Source organism: Pygoscelis adeliae, unplaced genomic scaffold (assembly GCF_000699105.1).
Source record: "Pygoscelis adeliae isolate BGI_AS28 unplaced genomic scaffold, ASM69910v1 Scaffold387, whole genome shotgun sequence".
Classification (NCBI taxonomy): domain Eukaryota; kingdom Metazoa; phylum Chordata; class Aves; order Sphenisciformes; family Spheniscidae; genus Pygoscelis; species Pygoscelis adeliae.
This window is the reverse complement of record NW_008825115.1, coordinates 1,437,289-1,447,591: the sequence shown is the minus strand read 5'-3', so window position 1 is coordinate 1,447,591 and position 10,303 is coordinate 1,437,289.

The following is a 10,303-nucleotide window of genomic DNA, read 5'->3' as shown; positions in this document are numbered from 1 at the left end:
TTTATTCAATGAGGGGACTGGGGAGTTTTGCACTTTGTAAACTCGTGAGCTGCATTTTTGACTGTTTTTATTTGCACTGGTTCATAGTATATATACTGCAGATCGTTTGTACGGGCATTGCTGTTATCCCAGCCCTTCTGAACTCCTCCTGCTCTCCACATGAAAACCAGTGGGTTGGTATAAGTAGCTTATCTCCTGTCATTCTCATGAAATCCGCTGTTTGCCAATATACTGTATTTTGAGCCTAAAAACTGAGCCCGTTTTGCTTCAACAGGCATGAATCTCCCCCATTTTTTCTGCCAGAAAACAAAGTACTGTATTTTGTGCATTTGTATATTGTATTGAAATGTATGTAGTGCTGTTCACAACACTGTCTCAAAGAGCTTTACTAAACAGTTAATGTATATACATATTTTATCTCCCGATATCAAGGAAGATAATGTAAAAAGACTAACTTTGCAAAGTTAAAATTGCACTGGAACTAGTCGTGACGGTGGGCAGTTGGCTAGCGGCTTGGGGTTCCTCGGAGAGGCGGTGGGAGGGTGATCGAGGGAGACTTGGAGAGTCTCTGGGGTCCTGGGAGCCGCCTGCCTTCGTCGGCTGCACCCGCAGACCCAGGACTGGCCCCGCCGTGCTCTTTGACTTCTTAATGCACTTACCTTTCGGCGCCTTCAAATAGACCTGCTGCAGGGAGGGTGGTGTAACGAAATAATTTGAGTGAGATGGTTTCCGAGTAAGTGTCTCAAATGTTTTTCTTGGTCTGTGACCTGACAGTTTTCTCTCAGAAGCACTCTAGCTAGTAGTTCTGTTTATAAAAGGTTCAGGTTAGGCTTTTTACAGAAAATTGTTTTAAAATAGAGAATTTTTTTAAAAAAATATTTTATGAAGACTTCTTGTGGATTTCTGGCGTTTAGATGAAAATTCCTTTTTAAAGTCTTTTAACGCTCCTTTCAAAGACACTGTACGCTGCTCATCCTGCCCACGCTCAGCGACTATGATTTGAGAAGCTTTTTTGCTTGCTACATTCACGAAAAATAAATTAAAGAAACTTTATTGGGAAAGTGACTTAAATTACTTGTTGAGCTAGCATTTTACCTGGTTTTCATGTGAAGAGTATTTGGAAGTTTTAATCTCTATTCTTGGTTTTGCAAATACCTACATAAAGTGCCGATACTTACCTGTATTACGATATCAAGTTACTGGCGTTGTGAGGGGCACACATTGATGCTGTAGCTGCTATATTTATTTAAACGGAGATGGACAATTACTGCACTAAGGAATGAGGAGATAAGCAAGGAATCAAGGTTAGTTAGATATCTTGTTTTTTTCAAAAGAGAATTAATGGTGTGAAATATCAAGTGTAACAAAGGGTGCTGTCATTTTAACTGAGATTAAATAGCCAGATATTCTTCCTTTGTTTAAAAACATATATATTTTGATGTTTGCAGTTTGGGGGTGGGGGGTCGGGATAAATGGTACCTCATCTGTGGTGGCAGTTTCCAGTATATTTTCAGAGTATATGGATTTCTTTTATTTTTGTACCTGCTCTCCTTTAAAAAGAAAAAAAAATCTCAAATTTTATGTGCTGTTTGGGGAAATCTTGAGTGGCATACCAGATCCCTCTCTCTTGCTGGGAGCTGTCTGTATAGAGTCCAAAGAGGGACGTGGGCAAAGGCTGACAGTTCTACTTACTTTGCAGACATACCGGCCTCGTTCATATGCCTATCTGGAAAAATGGTTCCTGTCTCCTACGACACTGTACCAGTTGACTGCACCGAGACCTCGCTCGTACTTAACAAGTGGCACTAATTGCTTCCGTGGCGGGAGCACGCACAAGGGCCCCAGCGCTGGGCTGGGGACGGAGCAGCCTTAGGGTATCGGCCACACGAACCTGCAGCTGCAGCACTGGTACTGTGCCGAGAGCGGGAACCGCTCCCCGGGGCTGGCGGCAGTGCTTCTGGCAACCTAGCAGAAAGCCTTGCCGAAACCCGCGATCTAGCGACTAGTAGATCCTGATTTGGAGAGAAGTAGAGTGTTTTGTAGTTGAGGCATTAAACTTGCAACATCTGCTAACAGAATGACTGACTCCACTGTAAGTAGCTTTTTTTCTCTTTGTAGGGCATGTCAGCTGTGGCCATTTTACTCAGGATCGCTGTATTACTGTTCAATGTGTAATCTGGTTAAACACATCCAAAAGTTATTTTTATAGGGTTCATTCTGGCATCCTTTTGGAAGTTTGTTTGGCCATAGAAATGGTTTTCAGGAGTAAAATGGGTTTCTGGAAGTTGTCAGTCAAATTATTTCAAGATGCTATTGGTCCTAAACTATTTTCACTTCTTCATATATGAATTTTTGTCCTATAAAATGCTCAATGTAAGATACCAGACAGTTGTCATCTGTACAAATTCCAGCTACGAAAACTGGTTTTCTACTAGTCTTGAAGTTCACTCTGGTGAAATTCCAAGCTCAGCCTATGCTTAAAAAAGCTTGAGGCCTTTTTTTTTTACACTTTCTTCATATCTCGTCCTCTTTTGATATTTTCCCAGTTTTGTGAACTGAGGGTTTAGAACCTTACTCCAAGCACTTTTATAACCAAGGAATCAAAAACCCAGATTACGTATGTTGAAACTATAAATTCAGTTTTCAGAGATCGTTATTTCTAAGGGGCCATCTTAGTCTCCGGTCGTGCCAGGCAGATACTTGTCCCTTTCAGTGCTGTGGAGTTTCATGGCTGCTACTGGCAGGTCGATTGGATCCAGTGAAAAAATCTGTAGGGATGTCAAAGGGAAAGATTCCTGTCTGTCTTTTCTACCCAAAGATGGTACTTTAGATCAATATGGGGTGTTAGCATATTGTTTTTGTTTCGGCACAATTTACTTAGCCAATTCACTCATCATTTTTTGTAAGCCTGAAAAGATAGTGGTTAGAGCTTGAGCTAACTGGTGCTTTCTGCTAGTAGAAGATTTTGTACTTTCAGTAGTTGAAGTATGAACGAGATGGGTACAGGATCCTATGCTTTACCTCCCTAGCAGAGTCTCAAGAATCCTGATCTCTAGAACATTAAAACAAACAAAATTGTCCCTGAGTAGGCAAAGGAGAGGCTTGCGAGGGAAAGTACCGAAGCATCAGTTTTACAGAAACAAGGGTGTTGATGGAGAGACTCCATCCACTTTCCATCCCATGTGCCCTGGCCTTTTCAAATCTCGTCTGAGGTACCCCCTCACCTAACACGGGTAGTTAACATAGGGTCCTTTTAAGACAAAGCAGTTCCACTGTTTAAAACTTGGAGTGATTTTATTTTTTTTTTAAGCAGGACAGTCCTCAGAAAGTGCCTTTTTAGAAGATGGTGCTGTAGATTTTTATTTTCCAGTTGTATGTGGCTGAAAACTTAAGATAAATTATTGAAAATGCCAAGTGTTTGATGGTATCTTTCAGGTACTTTCAAGCATCAGCTTCTCTGAGTCAGGACCAAGAACAACCAGGAAAGTGTTTTCATTTGGAGGGAGAGGCATTGAGGAGTGATCACCAAATTCAGCTGGTAGGCTAGAACGGTTTTGACTTAGTCAATGCAATTTACCTCTTCACATTGAGGGGGTGGGGGGTGTAGGAGAAGCAACAGCATGGGACTCTCGGGGCGATGTAATTAGTGCTGAAAGGAATCCATAGCTATTGAAGGATGTTGTCTCTTAGAGTGTAGCAAGCTCCCAAAGATGGAGTAGACAAACTGAAAGCTGTCTGAAGACTTACGAGATGGTCGGCCCTGCTGCGAGCAGACCTCGCGTGGCTTGTGTGTTTAAAGGAGTGATGTGCATGTACCAATGGGACTTCTAATTCCTGGGAGTTTTGATACGCTGGATGGGAGCGGCTTGGTGGGGTGGGGGACACTGCCCTGCTCCGACGGTTGAAGAGGCTGTGGGTCCGTAGTGGGTTTGGTGAGCATTCCTCCAGTCAGGAAAAGCTGTAGACTAGACTAAAACACTGCACCTCAGTAACCTTGTAATGCTGCATAAAGTAATAATAATAGCAAAGTTCTGCTTTGATTACACTGTAATGTGCTTGCACATGCCTGCAAAAAATACACACTTAACTTTCATTTTTGTAACGGTCTTAATAGCGGTTATCGGACTTTTTCTTTTATGATGAACCTTGTCCTTTATTGTGGTGTTTCTGTATATTTATTGGTAATCTCTGTGCAGCTCATAGGTCTGTGTGTCTGGTCTGTATGTTGCTTTTAACACTTATTTTTAGGTAGGAGAAGTTTTTGAATGTTTGGGTTTTTTTCTCTGAAGTCAGCCTAACTAGTCATGTTAGAGAGGAGACTGAATAAAACAGCTTGATAGACAGACTGCTTTAATTGGTACCTTGTTTCTTTAAAAGTAAAATGAGTTTGTGTTCATTTTATTACTGTTCATACAGTATTGGGCATTTAAGATGTAGAATAACTTGATGTCAGTCAGGATATTTTTGAATATCAGGAGCTTAAGCGCAAAACTCTCACTTTAATTGCAAGTGGTATCATTGCAGGAATATGTTCGTGTCCAGCCTTTTTCTAGGAGTAAGCAGAGCTTTTTGACATCTATTAATTTGGATGTGATCAACGAAATATTTAGGGTATACAGTCCCGGCGTGGGGCAGTGACCCCTGTTTGGAGTTGCCCACACCTCTTTGTTGAAAGGGACGCTGTCAGATTAATGCGCAATATAGCACTCCCGCTTACGCTACCCACAGAGACTATGAATCAAGGATCTTTTTGCTGTGTAGATTTCTTCTGACTCAAGTTAGAGAAATGAACTGATGTTTCTTGTTGTTAGTTACCAACTTTGTCTTATTACAGTGCCCAATGCCACTTTGTTGGTATTTAAGCTTGCAATGATGTTAAATTATTTTATATTCCCAATTTCTTAATGTTGTTAGGCTAGGATTTAGAAAGCATTTTTTCAGTCTAAATTCTGAGCCAAAACTGTGTGTTCTATCCCTTTTAGTAGGTAGGCATTTTTATCTTTTAGACTAATAAGGGCCAAAAATCTTGCACCATCAGCTTGTTTGCAGCAATACTCTTCATCTCTTCCCTTGCCTATCAACCGGTTTATTTTCCATCTACATTTAGCTAATACTGAAGCTGTTGAGATTTACAAGGAAGTTGCTGCCTCCTCTTTCTATCAAAAGAAATGAAGTGGACCTGCATCTGATGATGCTGGTTTCTGCTGGGCACAGACCTCTTCCTAGAAGTCTTGCCTTGGTGACGATGAACTGTAGCACACATGGGTTTCATTACAGTAGAAACGTTCTGTATGTTTCTGTTCCATTCATTGGAGGGTGCATCATGTTTTAAAGTATCCAATTTAAATATAAGCTAATAAACCGCTGAAGATGTAGACGTTCTATTAAAATACTTCAAATAAAAAAAACAAAACAACAAAAAAAAAAACCAACAACAAACCAAACCAAAAAAACCCCAACAACCTAGTGCACATGGATAGTTTTAATTCATCCTCCTTCCTGGCAAAGTCTGAGCCTGAGGATTTGCTGTAATTGATGCTACTCATAGTAAATCGTGCTAGGATTAATCCTAAAACTGACTCAGCTATAAGTTTTATGAAGAGGAGAAGTGGTAGCGGTGACTGTGCTATTAAACCAATAGTAGAAAGCGCTAAGAAATGCAAGGAGGAAACTTGTCTTCATATTGAAAAAGCTGAATATACTGAAAAGAATCTCATGCTGCTAGAGCCTTGTGAACCTGTATCTTTGCATCCACAGTTTGCCCAAAAAGACCCCACGTGACCACTTCAAAAACTAATACGTGAGGGGAAAAGCATTTTCCCCATATTTTTTTGAGTGCCTGTTCACCTCCTAAAAGGACCGTGCTGAGAAGCAGGTGGCAGTGCCTGTAACAGCTGTACAGTTAAGTCAGACTAACTGTGTTTTGTATCTAAACCTTGAAGCTACCTTACTTGGTTCAAAACAGACACAAGTTCCAGTAGGTTGGTGCTATTTGAAACAATGGAGCCAAGGGGTTTTGTGAGCAATATCTGACCCTCCATAAAACACAGACGCTCCGATAGATTTCTGGTTGCAATTTTCACGCAGTTCACGCTGAAGTGTGCCTGGCTACCAAGAAAAACAGCAGCAGGCAGTTGTAGAGTTAATTTTGCTGTAGCACTACAGTTGCTCTGCTCTTCCTCAGCTCTTACCTACCTCCCTGTTCCCTTACGCAGGATCACTCTCCCTCCGCTGCCTATATAGAATTAGCCGTGTTGAGGACGCTGTAGCTGTGTGGAAGGCGAATCAGCTCTGGATGTGAGGGGTGGTGGTAGTGCGACGGTGATGAAAGCAACTGCCTGTAGAAATAAAGGACTGAGTAGGAGTTGGGTGGATGTCAGGTGAGCTGTGGTCAGCTCCAGCCCTTCAGGGAGATTGATGGGAACATCAAACATTAGCTTAGGGGTCCTGAACTGTTTGTGTTGGACTTGAACTCATTGAGAGCAAGCATGTGCCTTTCTCTGATCAAGAACAGAAGCTGGAAAACCTTGTGTTTGCATTGGTAGTATGGTTAGTATTTTTCTTGAACTGTTTTTAAAGCTTGAAGTCCTTGGTCAGAATGGAGTTGGTTTTTGTTGAGTTACTTAATCAAAGTGAGTCCTGAATTATTTGTGAATTAGAACTACCCAGAGAGGAGAAGCTTTTAAAATAAGTGGTTTCTGGAGAGTAGTGTCATCAAATAAACATACTTCCTGGTAGACTTGCAATTTTTTTAAATGCAATTTAACCTTGATATGTTTCTCTATCTAATGAGAATCGTTAATTCTGCCTTTATTTGAATGTTGCCTGTCCAGTAATGTCTTCACTCTTTACTGTGCTCCTGCAGCTTTCCATACACTCCGTTGCTTCTTCCCCCTTACCCCTGTTTGGCGGCTGTAAGGATATGAAGAATGTTGTCCAGTGAATGTCGGGGAGCAGTGCAGGTCTGATTAAGTGGGAACGTGGAGGTGAGGATTAAACATCACGGCTAATTCTTCAAGAACCAGTTTGCTAGCAGCTGAGGGTAGTGATGTCTGCGTACAAAATCGCGTGGTCTCTTGGGTACAGAAAGAGTTAGCAAAGTGGTGTGAGGGGAGAAGAGATCCCCTCTCCTCTGATACCGAGGTACTAGTAGAGGGAAGGCTGTTGTAGGCTGTGTGCTGCGCAAAAGCAGGCGCCTGTGTCCTGAGATGCTAGTTTGGCCTTAAAGCTGCTAAAAAAGTGGATTTTTCAGACCGAAATGGAAGAGCTTTTCAAATAGGTTATATTTTATGCAGTTTTGAGATATTGATGAGTTACCCAGCCAGGAACTCTGGTATCAATGCTGGCTCTGACCTTGGGTAAACAATTCTGCTTCATTCTTCACCCTATCTAGAAAATGTTTATGATGATTCACATCGCCTTACGAGAGCTATTGGGTGTTCTGAGGATGAACCATGTTGTGGAAGTGCTAAATTCTTGATACAAACCTGAGCACCTTCTTGCAAGTTTGCATCTTCAGTTACTACAGTTCTGTTTGGAGTCTCTCTGACGTGAGCCTGTGCTCTTTACTTGCATCTCATCGCAGCTCTGCTTGAGGAAGGCCATTGGGGTTAGTCCCATGATGTTTTCCTGTTGCTTTCTTTTAAGATAATCCATTTGTTGCAAAACAGACTGTCAGAGGGCAAGTTTATTTAAATGAAAGGGTTTTTTTATTGCTGAGGATTATATAGGTCTTTCAAATACATTTGGCAGTTGGAAAATTAATACCTACTGCAATACTATCTTGCAACACAGAAAAATGTGACTATATGTTGAGTTTAGGGCTGTGCTAGCCCATAAATCATAGGTCCACAACCCATTTGAGTACAGGTGTGCAAAAATTAGCTATTAAAATAGTTACTAATAAACTTTCATTATGCTTACACTTGCGAATCTCTTAAATATATTCAAAACCAGTTTCTTCGGTAGAAAAACCATGCCTTGCTGGTTAGTGTTCACTCAGACACCTTAGCAAAGTAAAACCCACTAGAGCAATGCTAAATGTAAAGAACCTCTCAAAGTCTTTGAAACCTGATGGTCTGCCAGCAAAGTGGAAACTTGAGTAGTGCTCTTCAACTGGTGAGGAAAATTGCACGCCAAAAAAACTTGGTGAGAGGAAGACTGCTAGAGATGAAGTTTGTCTTCTGACTTCTGGCAACTTTGCAGTGAAGAATGGCTTTTTTGGGGTACTTGGTTTTGTACATCACTTTCCTCCTGTGGCTATGGCTTATAGTTTTCTTTGGACTTGATTTCTGTTTTTCATCAAAATGTTCTCATTTCTGCAGTTTTTGGTGTTGAATCTAGCCTTGAGACAACTTAATGTTGTTCTCCTGTAGAAAAACCTGTTCCTAGAAAGTTGCATTTTGTGTCCGTTTTGCAGGCAGTTTTGAAAAGCTAGCCTCAGCACAGCAATAGAGTTGGCAGAACAAGTTTTTGGTCTGAAATGTTGATTTTGACAGGCTCGTTGCCCAGCCCCTACTACTGCCATGACCAGCGACACTGGTGTACGGATCTGCATTTCACAGGTTAGGTGACACACTTTGGGCTTGCAGGGTACAGATCCTCCTGTCTGTTACGTTCTTGCTTCTTCCCTTGGTGTAAGCAGTTAAGCTTCCCCAAGTAGCCTATTGGTGGATAAATAGTGTTGTTGCTTGTCATGGGGAAAAACTAGGCTGTTTACGTGGCCTGGAGGTGTCTGATCGTAGATAAGAACATTGTCTATCAGCAGGTATTACTTTAAAGCTTTCACGGTAATTGGTAGCATTCAGTTATGAGCCAATATGGGTATTACAGTATCTCCAGGAGAAGGTGGCTCAGGTGGCATAGTGTGTGCCATAAACATTGCTAGTGATCAAGCTGTATTTGTTTAGGAGACTGCTGGAAGCAATGTTGTGCATATAAATTTTGCATATTTAATACCATATGTTTAAATTGAAAAAAAATATTGTGCTGTTTGGGATTCCTTTTCAGAATAAAATTCTAATAAACCAGTCCGGTGGATTGAGATTGCCTTCTATGTGTATGTCTTGCTCTTTCTCATATGCTGGTAACTGCTCCCCTCTCGTTTCGGTGTTACCACTGCTTAAGCAGGAACCGGAATGTGTTCCCACCATGAAGGTACCGGGGGGTTTCAAAGCAAAAGGGAATTGTTTCAAGAATAAAGTAGAGCTGTGACTTGAGACATTGCACAAACAGATTGTAGACGGATGGCAAACAAACTGGTAAAAGCCTTTATTTTTACTTAACCATCTTGACCATGTGTGCCTATTTGTATTGCGGATGTGGGCTGCAACCATGTGGGGTGGGAGGGGAACCATGTGTCGGTGTGTTTTGAGATGTACTTGCTAAGCAGAAGCGGTGTCCTCTGCCCGTTCTCCTTTTCAAGACAAATTGTTCTTGCCAAAATTTTCTACCTGTTGCAAGAGTTGCTTTCTTTCCAGCACAGTAAAATGTCAACTTCTTTCACTGTTCCTTCCCTCTCGTAGGCATCTGTAACCTCTGTACGACTGTGTATAGTACACACAACAGTCATCAGATCTCTGCTGGCTTTAGATACCATCAAGTTGGGTGTATTGTAAACGAACCGTATTCATTTGAAAAATAAATTTTTTTTGAAATGCATGTGTGATACTTTTAATTTTTTTTTTATTCTTGCATCAGTTCAGTTTATTCCCAAAGCCACGTCCGCAGGAGCGGATGGAGATGGAGGTGTGGTGGAGGTGGATGGTGATCTGAGCTGCGGTGTCAGGAGCTGGGTGGCACCTGGAGGGAGGTACCAGGCGTGGTTGCCAAACCTTTGCCAGAAAACGGTTTTACTTTCAGCCTCTTCTGTTTGATTTGATTTAATGCCATTTAATTTTTTTTTTTTAAAAAACCAGGACAGACCTTCCTGAAGTGCTCAGATGGGCGGTGTAAATCCTCCTGCTGTCCGCAAAACTAGAGCTGTCGTGGGAAGGCGATGGCCTCTGCGGGTTACGCCGTGTTACCCCGTCTCGGGGTTAGGAGGGGGTTGTGGTGCGATGCTCGGTCCGGGACCCCCCCACCCTGCTCCCTGCCGGGAGGATGCCCTGTCCGCTTGGTTTATTGGTTATCTTGTTGGGGTTTTTTTAATAATATTTAATAACAACTGGTTTTGGTGTTGCTTTGCAGTACAACCTTCACTAATAACCGCAATAAGAAGAGAAAAGCCGTGCTGCAGCCCCCTGGCTCTGTCACCCACCCCTACCCCGCAGGCAGGGAGGGAGGGGGGAGCCGCTCCCCCTCC